We start from the raw sequence: 13382 nt of genomic DNA on the forward strand, positions 1-13382 counted from the left end.
AGAACCGGCTTCGAACTAATAAGAGTGCTCAGTGGAGGATAGAGCGGGGAGAATAGAGCTTATTACTTTCTGTATTTGTTTTATCGATTTTTATGTAAAACTGATGTTACAAAAATATTAGGAATATTGGAAAAGGGTGTTTTCAAGTTATTTTCAAGCTATTTTGAATTTTAGTAGGAGAACCAATGTTTGGTAAATACGATGATGATTTTGGTTGAACGTTATGTTTCAAATTACAGTGGAATATCCATTTTTATCACAAATTACCATACGATGTAAAAATAGAAGACGTTTTCGTTGAAGATAAGTTTTATCAACATAATCAGGTGTTGTGTGCGATTGTCGATGATCCGTACTGTGTTTCAAATGAAGTGAAATAACGCGATATTCCTCTAAAACCAATAACGAGTGTAATTCACTGTGTTTGGTTGAAGTATATCGAAAGGGTGTCAGTGTACCCAATCCCAATGTACGGGCTAATCAGTTAAATATGCGAAGTGACAGTGAAGTGCGTAGACTAAAAGGTCTAATACCATCCAATCTAATTATTAAACATACACAGACTTTAGAGTAAGCTTTAGAATAAGACTAATTAATTAAAATAGCATTTTATAAAGGAGATCACTTAATGAAGTAATTTTGTCATGCCATGTTATTTATAATATAAACATAATAAGTAATTATTGCCCTTTGGACAGATTGTGAAACTAAGGAGGGTAACATAATTAAAAAATGTTCTAGCTGAGCAAATACGTCAAAAGTGTAACATATGTTTAATTCTAATAGTTACAATCATATCTGTTCACGCCAATTTTTCACGCCCTACAATACCATTTCTTACAATTATATTCTGTTAATTATGTGCATAGCTTTTATTGTTTCCGCTCCCATCACTCTTTCTCAGGAATTTACAGCATTACACAACACTATCACATATCCTGAAAGTTTCCTTTAGTCACTTTCACTTTCCGAGTGACTGTCTAAGTCAATCACTAAACGGTTAATTTCTAATCGGTCTAAAATATGTTTGTTTTGTTGATGCACTTGTTGGGATCTTCTTCACCAGTGTACTATGATATGGTAAATTGTCCATAACAATAACTGATGGTTTCTACAAGTTCTTTAAAAGCTGATTTTCAAACCACTGCAAAGACAAGTTATGGTTCATTTTTCCATGGTAGTCACCCTTGGACTTAGAGGAAAACACTAATTCTGCACCAGGAATAAAATATTTCATTTATATGCCTGTTTCCAGCATGAAGTAGTTCTTCACGACATATGGTTATGTCTGTAATAATTTATTAATAAAAGTTCTGACTAAGACAACTTAATCGATAGTTATTCTCACTTTTACTTTTTTCCATCAACTTTTGTTGCCTTTACGCTATATTTATTATCATCCTGTCATGAGTGATCCAATGTACCATTCTAAAATATCCACGTCTCATCTAAATATACAAATTGATATAACAACTCTTCCTTGATTTTGTTATGTTTTTAGAAATTGTGTTCTTTTAAAAGCAATGTCTGCAAGTTCCACTCAACTCATTCGTGAGTAATCTTTACACCACTTAAATTCTACATTTCCCAACAGTGTACGAAGTATGTTCAACATTCTTCAAATAGCAGCATATCTTTCAGATTTTTATGGATACTTTCAAGACTAACAATTTTCTCTGCAATAATTGTATAAAATTATGTTTCTATTGAAAGAACTACTTACTCTTTTTATATATTTTGTATATTTGATATCTGGTAGAGCTAACATCAAGCTGACCTAGATTCATCTCCCATTTCGCATAAAGACGTTTTCTTTTTGGTGAATTTAAGGTTATTTTGTTTTGTTATTTTTTTAATATTCAGTGCAGCGGCAACACGCTAACAAATATGTTCAATAAATACCGCGGCGATTTGAAATTAATGAAAACAAAGCGTTAAAACAACGTTTGACGGTTTATAACCCGTAATTATAATATTTTGAATAATTTTGCGTACGTCTGACAACCGGACGACCTTGACAGATTCAGACAGTATTATATCTCTTTTTAACTATAATAAAATGAGAAGGAAAATATTGTCTGATTCTGAAATGAATTTGCAAATTGCGGCAGGTAATACATTAATCATCTTGATGACGTATGTATACAAAAACTTTGAATAAACTATAGATACTTCATTTTGATCATTTTGGTTCAAAAGATAGAAAACAATCATATTATTTATTTACGCACCAGAAAACAAAATCAACAATGTTATATATCAAAAAACACTTCAATAAGCACTATGTTTTTGAAATATTTTTTAAAACTGTTCATTCCAGTTTGAATTAAATATTCATATCTTTGGCAGGACAACCTCTGTCGGGTCAGCCAGTAAGCTATACAATTAAGTTATTGCTTTGATACCTGAAAACAATCTCTTAAGCTATTTTATGTTTCAATCTCCCCATACTTTACAAATTTTATTTAGAACGTTGCTTGCTCGCAAATTGTAGCGAATATTTTCCCGGCCTATTTTAGTTCGAAATGATCCCGGTAGGAGTCCGCATTGTTCCAATTTATCAGGAACCTCGGCCGGTTGTGTCTCTGGTTAAAAATTCACGTCCCGCCTCCCAATTGGGACGCGTTCCGTTTTCGGTTTCTGATTAAGTTTTTCTGTTGCGACCGCAGCCCAATCTAAACATCGAAAAAATAAGATTGTTCAGCGGGGAATAGTTAGGTGGAGTCGTTTTTCATACCTTTTTTCCTGATTAGATTTTTGCCGATGTAGAGAGAGAGAGCGCGGGGATATAGCGGAGACACGAGAGGTTTTGGTCAAAGTGTTGTTTTACATAAAAATTAAAAATAATGAAAATTGAATGTCAACTTTAAATTTACATAATTTTACTTACAATTATGCGCTTGAATAGGCTTTATTATCTATAGCATTTCCCCTCTTTCGAAAGACTATTCAATAAAACAGTGAACTCACGCCATCTAAATTTAGGACGTCAAAACGTCGCTTTCAACTTTAACTTCGACGATTATCTCGTTTCTGTTCAAAGTAACTGATTGGAAACGTAATCTGTTTCTGAGTAATAATAAAAACAGTGATCATCTGACTACAGGCCGATCGGTGTTCACAGTACCATTTTGAAGCTTACCGAGAGGGCAATACTCTACCAGGTGAAACGGTTGCAAATTTTCCAAAGTAAGCTCCTCAACAGAATCTTAAACCGTCACCGCTAACCTCCCCCTTTTCCAGGCTGAAACGACCTAGTCCGTCGCTGTAGTCATAACTTTTACCCTCATACGATATCATCATTAACTTCACTACACATGTTTAAAAATTTAATCAACTCCACTCTTTTCATTCGCAAGACCCTCCCTTCGACTTTAGTATTTTTTAAAACCTCAAATATTCTTTCTCTGTTCAATATCTGGGATTATATTTCTGAGTATTTTGTAGACAGTTATTCCACGATGTAAATTTCGTCATGCCTCAAGGAAGCTACAAGCGTTTACTTTTCTTCATAGACATTTTTTAAATCTATAAATCTACCCGAAGTTTCGCGTAGCAATCGTCTTACAGAGCTAATTCCGAGGAAATGTTTTGAGTCGCCAAGAACAAAAACCTTTAATTTTGGAATAACATGCCTGTTCGAGACAATTTCGGTCGGACATCCTTCTGTGCCTCATTGTGTCCCAAATTAATTGACTTTTTTTCCGTCGCCCATTACTGTATTGGGTTTTTGTCGGTTCTTTCTTTTATTTTGATGTCGGGTCGTCCGTGTTTTTGCTGCCGTCCAGTACTGTTAAGAATTGAAATTAATGTTTGGACTATGCGATGAACATAATTTCTAATATTTTAATTCTCAACTGGAGTAGAGCATATTTGTGAGATTGTAGTGCGTGATTAAATAATTGATAATTCTAAGTTGAGGTGTTTTACTAAGCAACTAGCTGGTATCTGATATATTTAGGTTACATTTAGGAAAAATCGGTGTCATGTGTAGGAATGTTCGTCTGGTCGGTAGGTCGATATATGTGGTTGTCGATGCGATTGTTTGTCCGAATTGGGCAGGATATTAGGTTAGGTAAAGGAAGTACGGTAGCACTGAGGAAGTGATACTATTACAAGGGGGTAGAGAAAAGAAAAAAGCGCGAGACGTCGTCGTGGTGGTCTTTAATAATCAGAAATCGCATGGTATTAATCCACCAGTGTTGCCAGTGGTGGCCTAAAGGGTTGTAGCGGTCGCTACCCATGTATTTTCTCCATCTTTCAGGCAAATTACAGGTTTTGATGGTTTCATCGAATAATGCCATCAAATATTCGTCTTCATCTCTTTTGCAGTCCAGAACGCTCTTTGCCCTCGGTGTCAAAATCACCACTTTTAAAATTTCGAGACCAGTATTCACATATTGAAGTCGATGCCACATGTTTGCCATAAATTTTGCACACCAATTGATGACATTCAACTGCCTTTATATTCAATTGTAGGTAAGAAAGTAAGACGTCCCGGAAATGCGATTTACTCGGTACAAATTCAGAAATTTTCAACGCACTTAAATTATTTTTTGTTCATAGTTCGAGGTTACGACATGAAATTGGTTAAAAATGTACCCGATACGACTTAATTCACAGCAACACCATCTGTTGTAAATCCTTTAAAATTAATTTATAAGACTAATAAAAAATGCATCTCTATATACAATTATAGGAAAAATGAAATTACAATAATGAACAGGACTAAACAATTTAATTTCTTCAAATTTTTTTCTCCTTTTACCAACTGTGGGTTTATCGGACTGGACCTAAAGTTTAACGTTAGCATTAAGCCTACCGACTGGCGAGTGACCAATTTTAAAAATCATCTCAGACGACATCCGGTCTTACCCAGGCTGGTTACTGGCGTGACTGGGATCATTTCCCTTGTCGGATTTTACACTCTTGCCTAGAACAATCACACATTTTAAACAATCACAAACATAACTTTACGACCATGCCCCAGCATGATTCGAACCCGCGGCTATCACAACAGTAGGAAGGCCGTCCCATCGCCTTTACTACTGCGCTACCAAGCCGGCACAATTTAATATTAAAAATTAGCTTTTTTCAGTGATTTGTGTCTCAGAAAAATGTTGAACAAGTTAGAATAGTCTCTACATCGGCATAAAACTTGCCTTTCCTCCAGAAAATTAAATTATTTACACAAAAAAGTATTTTCTACACAAATTAAAATTAAATTTGATTAAAAGTTAAACTCGATCGATGACATGAATTATTTTTCAGGGATTTACATTCCAAATATTCCGTCAGCATACAATAAAAAATATTTTTGGTATATTTAAAGCTATTCTTGTTAATTTTAATTCACATATTAGTCAATGATGATATTACAGATTAGTTGTACCTTATAAAGGTATAAAATTCAAAATAGATATTATTTCCCTTCGATGTCTGGAGTAAGAAATTAATTTTTGTAGTTGGGATTATCGTAATACACCAACTTTTCACCTCCAACCTCAATACGCCACAGAAAACCTGTCTTATTTTACTGTAAAGCAGTGCAACAGCGATGCTGAAACGATTTGAAATGGTATTTTCAGTCAATTCATATGTTTAGCCTCCTGTTTTTGGGGCGTGGTTGCCACAGCATAACATATAGGTCTTGGTCTTGAAATAGTCGATTGCCATTGACATCATATTCAACCCTTCATCATTGCAATGAAGAGTTGAGATACGACAGAGGAACATCATCAAAAGCTTCCAAAAGTTGGATGGACTTCGGAAGCGGATTTTTTCAAATCAAACAATAAAAGTAATGAAAGTCGAAAAGTGTTATTTTATGTAGAGGTATATCAAAACTATAAAGAGTTAAGAGTTAAAGTTTTTTAGGCTAACTTAGGCATTTTTATCAATAGATATCGCTGATAAAAACAAGTAAATAAATAATTTAAATATCGGTTAATTATTAAATCCATATGTTTTTTAGTCAGCTCTAACCCTCAAAAGGTGCGTGTATAATAACAGCTGTCGGATCATTAGTTTGTGAATTATTGCATTTTGAGTGAAGCAACTTTTGTTATTGTGGAAAAAATGGATAAAAAGGAATTTCGCGTGTTGATAAAATATTGCCTTTTGAAGGCAAAAGATACACAAACAAAAACTTGGCCTTATATCGAGTTTCCAGACACTGCCTCAGGAAAACCAACTATCAAGGATTGGTATGCTAAGTTTAGACGTGGTGAAATGTGTACCGAAGACGGTGAACGCAGTGGACGCCCAAAAGAGGTTGTTACCGACGAAAACATTTAAAAAATCCACAAAATGATTTGACTTGATTTTGAATGAATGACACTAATTAACTGAACGTGTACATCATCATTCACGAATATTTGGGTATGAGAAAGTTCTGTGCAAAGTTGATGATTCGGAGCACTGTTTGAAGATGATCAAGCGTAATAAACCTGAGTTTTTGCATCGATATGTGACAATAGATGAAACATGGCTCCATCATTTCACTCCGAAGTCCAATCGACAGTCATCCGAGTGGACTGTACACGATGAACCTGCTCCAAAGTGGGAAAACGCTACAGGGCTGGCAAGGTTATGGCGTCTGTATTTTGGGATGCACATGGAATAATTTTCATTGACTACTTTGAAAAAGGAAAGACCATCAACATCGACTGTCACGTAGCGTTATTGGACCGTTTGCAGGACGAAATCGATATCCGGCCGCATTTGAAGAAAAGGAAAGTGCTGTTTCATCAAGACAATGCATCGTGTTACAAGTCAGTGAAAATGATGGCAAAAATCCATGAATTGGGCTTCGAATTACTTCCTCATTTACCGTATTCTCCAGATCTGACCCCAGCGACTATTTCCTGTCCTCAGATTTCAAAGAATGCTCGCTGGTAAAACATTTTCGTCGAATGAAAAGGTGATTGCCTAAACTGAGGCCTATTTTGAAGCAAAAAACAAATCGTACTACAAAAATGGTATCGAAAAGTTGGAGGCTCGCTATAATCAGTGTATCACATTTGAAGGGAATTATGTTGAATAAAAAAAACTAATTTTACCAAAAAATGTGTTTTACTGGTGTAGGCCGGGGACTTTTCAATTGACCTGTTAAAATCTGTGAGGATCGGAGAGATCGACTCAGATAGATGGTAGTTAGTAAGTACACTTTCTTTGGAACGTGCCCTGTTAGGTAAAGAAATAATTTAATAAGATTCTAATCTCTTATATTAAATCTCTTGTTTTCTATTGTTTTGAAAACGTAAAATCATTTTATATATTTAAACTCATTCTCTCAGTATGGCCACGAATGAGAATTATTTCACCATGGTTTTTTGCTCATCCCCAAGAAGCTACGTACTTGAGACGTCTAGACTGCGAGTTTAACCTTTATGTTGTGTAATAGCTCAACATTATTTCTATAGCCCCGTTCGCACTTATAACACACAAGCGATATGCCTAATCTGGAAAGCTAATTCGAAATAATGGGGCTAATTAATCCAGTGACAACTATATCAATTGTTTTTGTCGATATGTTAAACTGAAACCTTTCAAAACAATTACGTGCGATCGTAAGCCCATCGTTTTTTTCGTTTAATCGATAAAAACTCAACTATTTTCAGCGACTAGATTGAATAGATCCGTAATAGATAGTCTAGTCTTCTGAATAGGACTCTTGACAATTATTAATTGATTTTTAAATTCCGAAACTCCCTTCGCGTCTGATTTTATTCACATTTAAAATTAATCGTTTTTCATTCCGTTTTGGTTAAAAAAATTCTATGCTAAATCCATTGTTTCAGTAAAATAATGACTATATGTTACAGTTTAATATATAGGCTTTTTCAGTAAGGGTTAATCAATGCTGAAATTGAATTAAAAGTGTACTTTTTATATACTTTAAAATCTCCGTTTTACCAACGAGGGTTTATCTGGACTGGAGCTACTTTTTGACGTGGGCTCCGAACCACGGTACTCGGCATTAAGCCTACCGACTGGCGAGTGACCAACCCAGAAATTATCTCAGAGGACATACGATCTTATTGGTGTGACTGGGATCATTTTCGTTGTCGGATTTTGCACTCTTGTCTAAGATAATAACAAATATACATTTACGAGCATGTCCCAGCAATTCGAACCCGCGACTATCGCAGCAGTGGGTGGACCTTCCTAGCGTCTTTACCACTCTGCCAACCAAATCTGCCAAACTATGCTTTTATGAATGCAAATTACTTGTTTGTTTGTTTGATGAAAATCGTGTTCCATAAAAAAACAATTGAGGTATCAGAGAAACCAGAAGTCGCAAGTTAAACTTGGCGAATAACTAAAAAAATCTTTATTAAGGAGTTTTAATATTCCTCGGGATTTAGACATGGTTTTCTGAGTTCTTTTTTATGAACCCTATTATTAATTATTTAACGAATGATTACATCTTCTTGGTCCAAAGGTTTTATAATAATAATTTGACATTATTGTTTAGAACATTTGGCGAAGAAAAAAGTGAAAAATAATTATTTTAAAATATATATCTTATTAGTTAATTAATTTTTTAATTATCGTAATTTAAACTGCCTTACTGCCACCTTTTTAATCATTCCAAAGTTTCACGGAAAGAGAAGAAAATCATTTTTAAAAAATCTAAATTTTCTTTTTCTCTAAATATATATCTATACACATAATACACTTTTTATCTTAATCATTTTATCACATAACATTATTAAATAGTAAATATAATTAATTTGTATTATGATTGTGGACTTATTTGTACTATTAACCGCATAGTGGCAGACGTTTGCAAAATTCTTGAAAGCAGTTGTGATAGGAGGTTATAACTCTAACCTATAAACTATGGTGGCTGTACAATTAACTGTAGTTTTTACAACAACACTTTTACGACAACGCCGCCTGATTCTGTTGTTATCGCTTCTATTGTTTAAAGACCTAAATTTGTCTGAGAAGTAAGTGTACTTAACAATATCTTTTAATGATATTAACTATATATTATTTTAACTATTATAAACAATTAATCACATCACAATTAATGGAATTTATTTAACTCAAAATAAAATCGTGCTTGTATTATATAGATGTCAACAAATTCTGAAGTCTAAATATAAAAATTATCGATTATTTTAAAAATTATTATTTTTTTTCCTTGACTGACATCCCTAGTGAGAAGTTATTCGATATATTTTTATAATTTCGTAATATTTACGCGTTTCAGTGAATATTACAATATTAATATATTCTTCAAAAGACTGTAAAAAAATTAAAGTAAGTGTCAAAAACCTCTCGGAACCTCCCCCGGAATTTTATCGAAAAGTTTTGTACGAGAGTATTACGCATACTTTGATAAATAGCTCGGAAAATTTGTTAGGTACAGAAATATGCAAAAAGGTTAATGCTTGTTCAGGCCTTTCATTGAACTACCTAAATCTTATGTTTATACAGTTTTTATGTAGTAGCGAAGTAATATTTCACCGCTGAATAGGTCGGCGGATCATTTTTACCCCATTTTACTTTAAAAGGTGCTTGTCTTGGCGCAGAGGGAAAAGGAAAGGGACGGGTGACGCAGCAGAATGTTATCTTTTTGGTTTTCTTTAAATACATTTTCTTTAGGGGCGTAATGTACCTTCGGGTAATTTTAAACTGTGTTTTACAGGTTGCTGACCGAGTTGGCGTTGCGGAAGTAACAGTTTATCAAGGAATAGACACGTGGTGAGTTTGTTTTTCAAATTTATTTAAACATTTCTTTCGTTGGAAAGAAGGTTATTAATAGAAGAGAAATAATGTATTATATAACGTGTTTTAAAATAAGAATAGTATATGAATGACTCGTAATCTGGCCTGTAATAATAAAAAATGGCCATTTACTGATGATGTTGACTTATTAGCTATAAGTAAAAACTTTGTGGCAACACTATATATATTACTGGAGTGGACTGAGAATGAAATGCTACGATGTCTACACATGTTCATTGGATTTCACGTACAAACATTAGATTAGCGTTTATCTTATTAATGCTTCTAGACTACCTCCGAATTTAACCACAGCAAAATATAATACATACTTAATAAATTATCTTTATTTAGGTCTCTAGTATATAAAGTAGAGTGCGGATATTTTGATATTTCTGGATTTTCTTAAATACTTCCCTGTAGTTGCTTTGTATGAGGCTTGTCCTTTATATTTGGGGATTTTGTTGAATAATGGAAAATAGTTGAGCATGACACTGTATACCAAACTCGAGTTGATATTAAGGGTATGTTTTTATCATCCTCCAAAACTCCAAAACCTCCAAAACGATCTATGAAGACATTAAATGCTTAGTGTAATGTGACTTATGTAACTCATTATAACAACTGTAGTTAAGCTATATGTGGTGTGCTGGGATGATTCTGATGATGTGATCTGCTACATTATAAAGATCTAGTTGCCATTGGAATAGTATTGACTGAGCAATGTCGTTTGTGCAGTTGATCCAATAAGTTGCACCCATTATTCCGTTCGAATAAAATAGTCTTATGGAAAATTAAAAGTTTTTGTTTTTCGTACATTCCTGATTTCCATTATTGTCAGATAATCTTTAATTAATTAATATATGAGAATCAATTTTGAAGACTAATTTAGAACTAAGATTAAGGTAAAAGTATTATTGATATATAATTGTATTATAAGCAATATTAGGGTATTGAGGTTTTACCGAGAAAAAATGTATATATGCTGAATTTTTAAAGTTGTTAATCATTATTTTCTTCGACCTTTCTGTTAGTATTTCAGTTTTGAGTTAAAGTGTTTAACAGTCACTAATATTTATATTAAGGAAACGGGAAATCACTGGCAACTCGCTAGAGATTGTTTAAACTAGCAAAATAATAATAAACGTAATTTTGACACATTTAATGTAATATGTAATATGACGTATATTTTATCTTTTTTTATAATCAAGTTAGTTAATAAAGAAAACATTTGCATTCATTTGTTGAGTTACATTTTGATATTCTCTTAAATATGAGTACGTGAATATAAATTGGGTAATTGGCAAATATCCCATGCAAATAAATATACAGTACAACTGAGACTGATAATAGATAGAATATAAAACATGTACTTTTACGTTATATGTATATTAGAATGAATGAATGAGTGAATTTAGTTTGCGATAAATCTTAAGTATAAAAAATCTCGTGTGTAGTTAATCCAATTAACACTAGGTGGCGCGATAGGTAAAATCTTACTTGTCTAGATATCTATCCCCCATATAATCGGGCGAAAATAGGTATCTTTCGTCAGCTTTGCGCAGTGGCATTATCGTAACCAATGAGGTTTATCCGAGGTGCGATTATTGCTAGTTGAAAACTTTAACCAATACCCCGCCATGTGCACGTGAAATACCGTGCGCTACGGCAATTTTTGTTAGCCTCCGAGGAGGCTTTTAATCTAATTAATATTAATTTTTTTTTATAGCATTTTTATTCCTACTTCTTATTTTTAAAAAGCATTCACACTGTATGCATAAAAAATGTTTTCTGTTTATGTGATCTATTTTTATATCTTGTTATTATTTTTGTAGAGTATTCATTCATAATCCCCATTTTAAGCTTTGTTATTATTTCCTATACAATTCTTGTGAGTATTGGATTAGCGATATAATTTCTTAAATCTTATGAGCATTTTCAATATTTTTTTGAACTTATTAGAAGACCGCTTGATCTCCCAGAATTTACTGACAATGTACCGAACCGAAAAATGTTTTATCTAGTTCATGTTGCTTTTAAATGTATCAAAACTATTTAAGGATCCATATAACACCTATTATTACCAAATTTCGTTTGGTATTTATAATTTAGCGAAAATTGTTTTTATATGCGTTTCTGTAACATTATTAATTTATTTTAATTGTATTATTTTAATTATTTAACTAGTATTAATTAGTTTAGGATTTAATTTATAAATTTATACATGAAGTTTAATAATTACGGTCTAATTTATTAATTAATATATGTCTAGTACATAAGCTGACACTGAAATGAAAGTTTTTGTAAATTGATTTTATTAATTAACGTTAATGTATAATATTATAATGTATGAGTGTTTTTCTAGAATAATAAAATTTATATGAAATTTGGTATGTACCAATGTGGATTGTGTGTTATGTAACAGCTGGTAGAAGCCATCTCCTAACATACTTAAGTTTATTATTGAATGGTGATAAATAATTGATGAAATGAAATTATTAAAAATAAATGAACTCATTTTTAACCGACTTCAAGAAAAGGAGTTTTTTTGTGTAGGTTCACCGATTTCTCCGTCAACTGCGGACCGATTTTCAAAATTCTTTTTTCATTCGAAAGAACGTACTTCCGAGGTGGTCCCATTGGGTTATTTTAAAACCCTTTTTGGTGTTAAAAAAATTAAGTTTGATTATTTTTCACTTTCCCTTATTCCTTATTTATTTTCGAAGTCGAATCAACTTTTTAAAAAATATTTTATTATAACTTAAGAGGCATCCTTTACATATATAAAAAAATAACTGATATAAGAAATTTTTAGAGAAAATTTAAGTATTTATGTTGTTGACGAATTATGCCAACAGAACTAGAATACTTTTAACTGAACAACATTTGACACCCAACAAGCGTAAAACGTTATGTTTCCAAGAAAAGCAGCCGTATTTCGTGACAAAAGATGGAAAAATGTACTAAGATTATATCAAGGGCTGCCGGCTATAGCGTTGATAAATAGTTTTGCAAATTTAGTCCTCAGTATTCAAGCTCATTGAGTTCTTTATAGGTCTCTCGTATATAAAATAGAGTAGGTATGTTTCGAGATAGTTATACACGAGGGTTGTCTTTTATATTTTGGGATTTTGTTGAATATTATGGGAGAGTTGTTATGTATGAGGCTTATATTTTTAATTTCGAGATTTGCGAAATATTTCGAGATAGTTGTTATGTATGAGGGTTGTCTTTTATATTTCGGAATTTGATTGGACATTTCGAGATAGTTATACGTTAAGGTTGTCTTCTATATTTCGAGATTTGTTGAATATTTCGAGATAATTGTTAGCTATAAGGGTCCCCTTTAATATTTCGGGATTTTGTTGAAAATTTAGAGATAGTTGTTAGGGATGAGGGACGCCTTTTATATTTGGGGATTTTGTTGAATATTTTGAGTATTTATTACGTATGAGGGTTATTGCATATAACAGGATGGTTTTTATGTGTGAGGGTTACCTGAGGGATTTTGTTAAATATTGGGAGATATTACTTATGTATGTGTTGCCTTTTATATTTCTGAATTTTGTTGAATACTTCGAGACACTTGTTGAGGTGTCGATGTGGATGTCTTCCCTGGACTAAGCCATGACTTTTTGCGACTG

General features: G+C 32.8%; 1 non-coding gene across 1 annotated transcript; it reads left to right on the forward strand.

Moving 5' to 3' along the window:
* The first annotated feature begins 11291 nt into the window (after positions 1-11291).
* Positions 11292-11432, forward strand: LOC143196745 (U4 spliceosomal RNA). Its single transcript, XR_013005815.1, has one exon. It is a non-coding gene; the product is annotated as a U4 spliceosomal RNA (small nuclear RNA).
* Positions 11433-13382: the final 1950 nt, after the last annotated feature.

This window comes from Rhynchophorus ferrugineus, unplaced genomic scaffold (genome assembly GCF_030347505.1).
Source record: "Rhynchophorus ferrugineus isolate W39M unplaced genomic scaffold, kcgeb_rfMv2 rfM4, whole genome shotgun sequence".
Taxonomy (NCBI): domain Eukaryota; kingdom Metazoa; phylum Arthropoda; class Insecta; order Coleoptera; family Curculionidae; genus Rhynchophorus; species Rhynchophorus ferrugineus.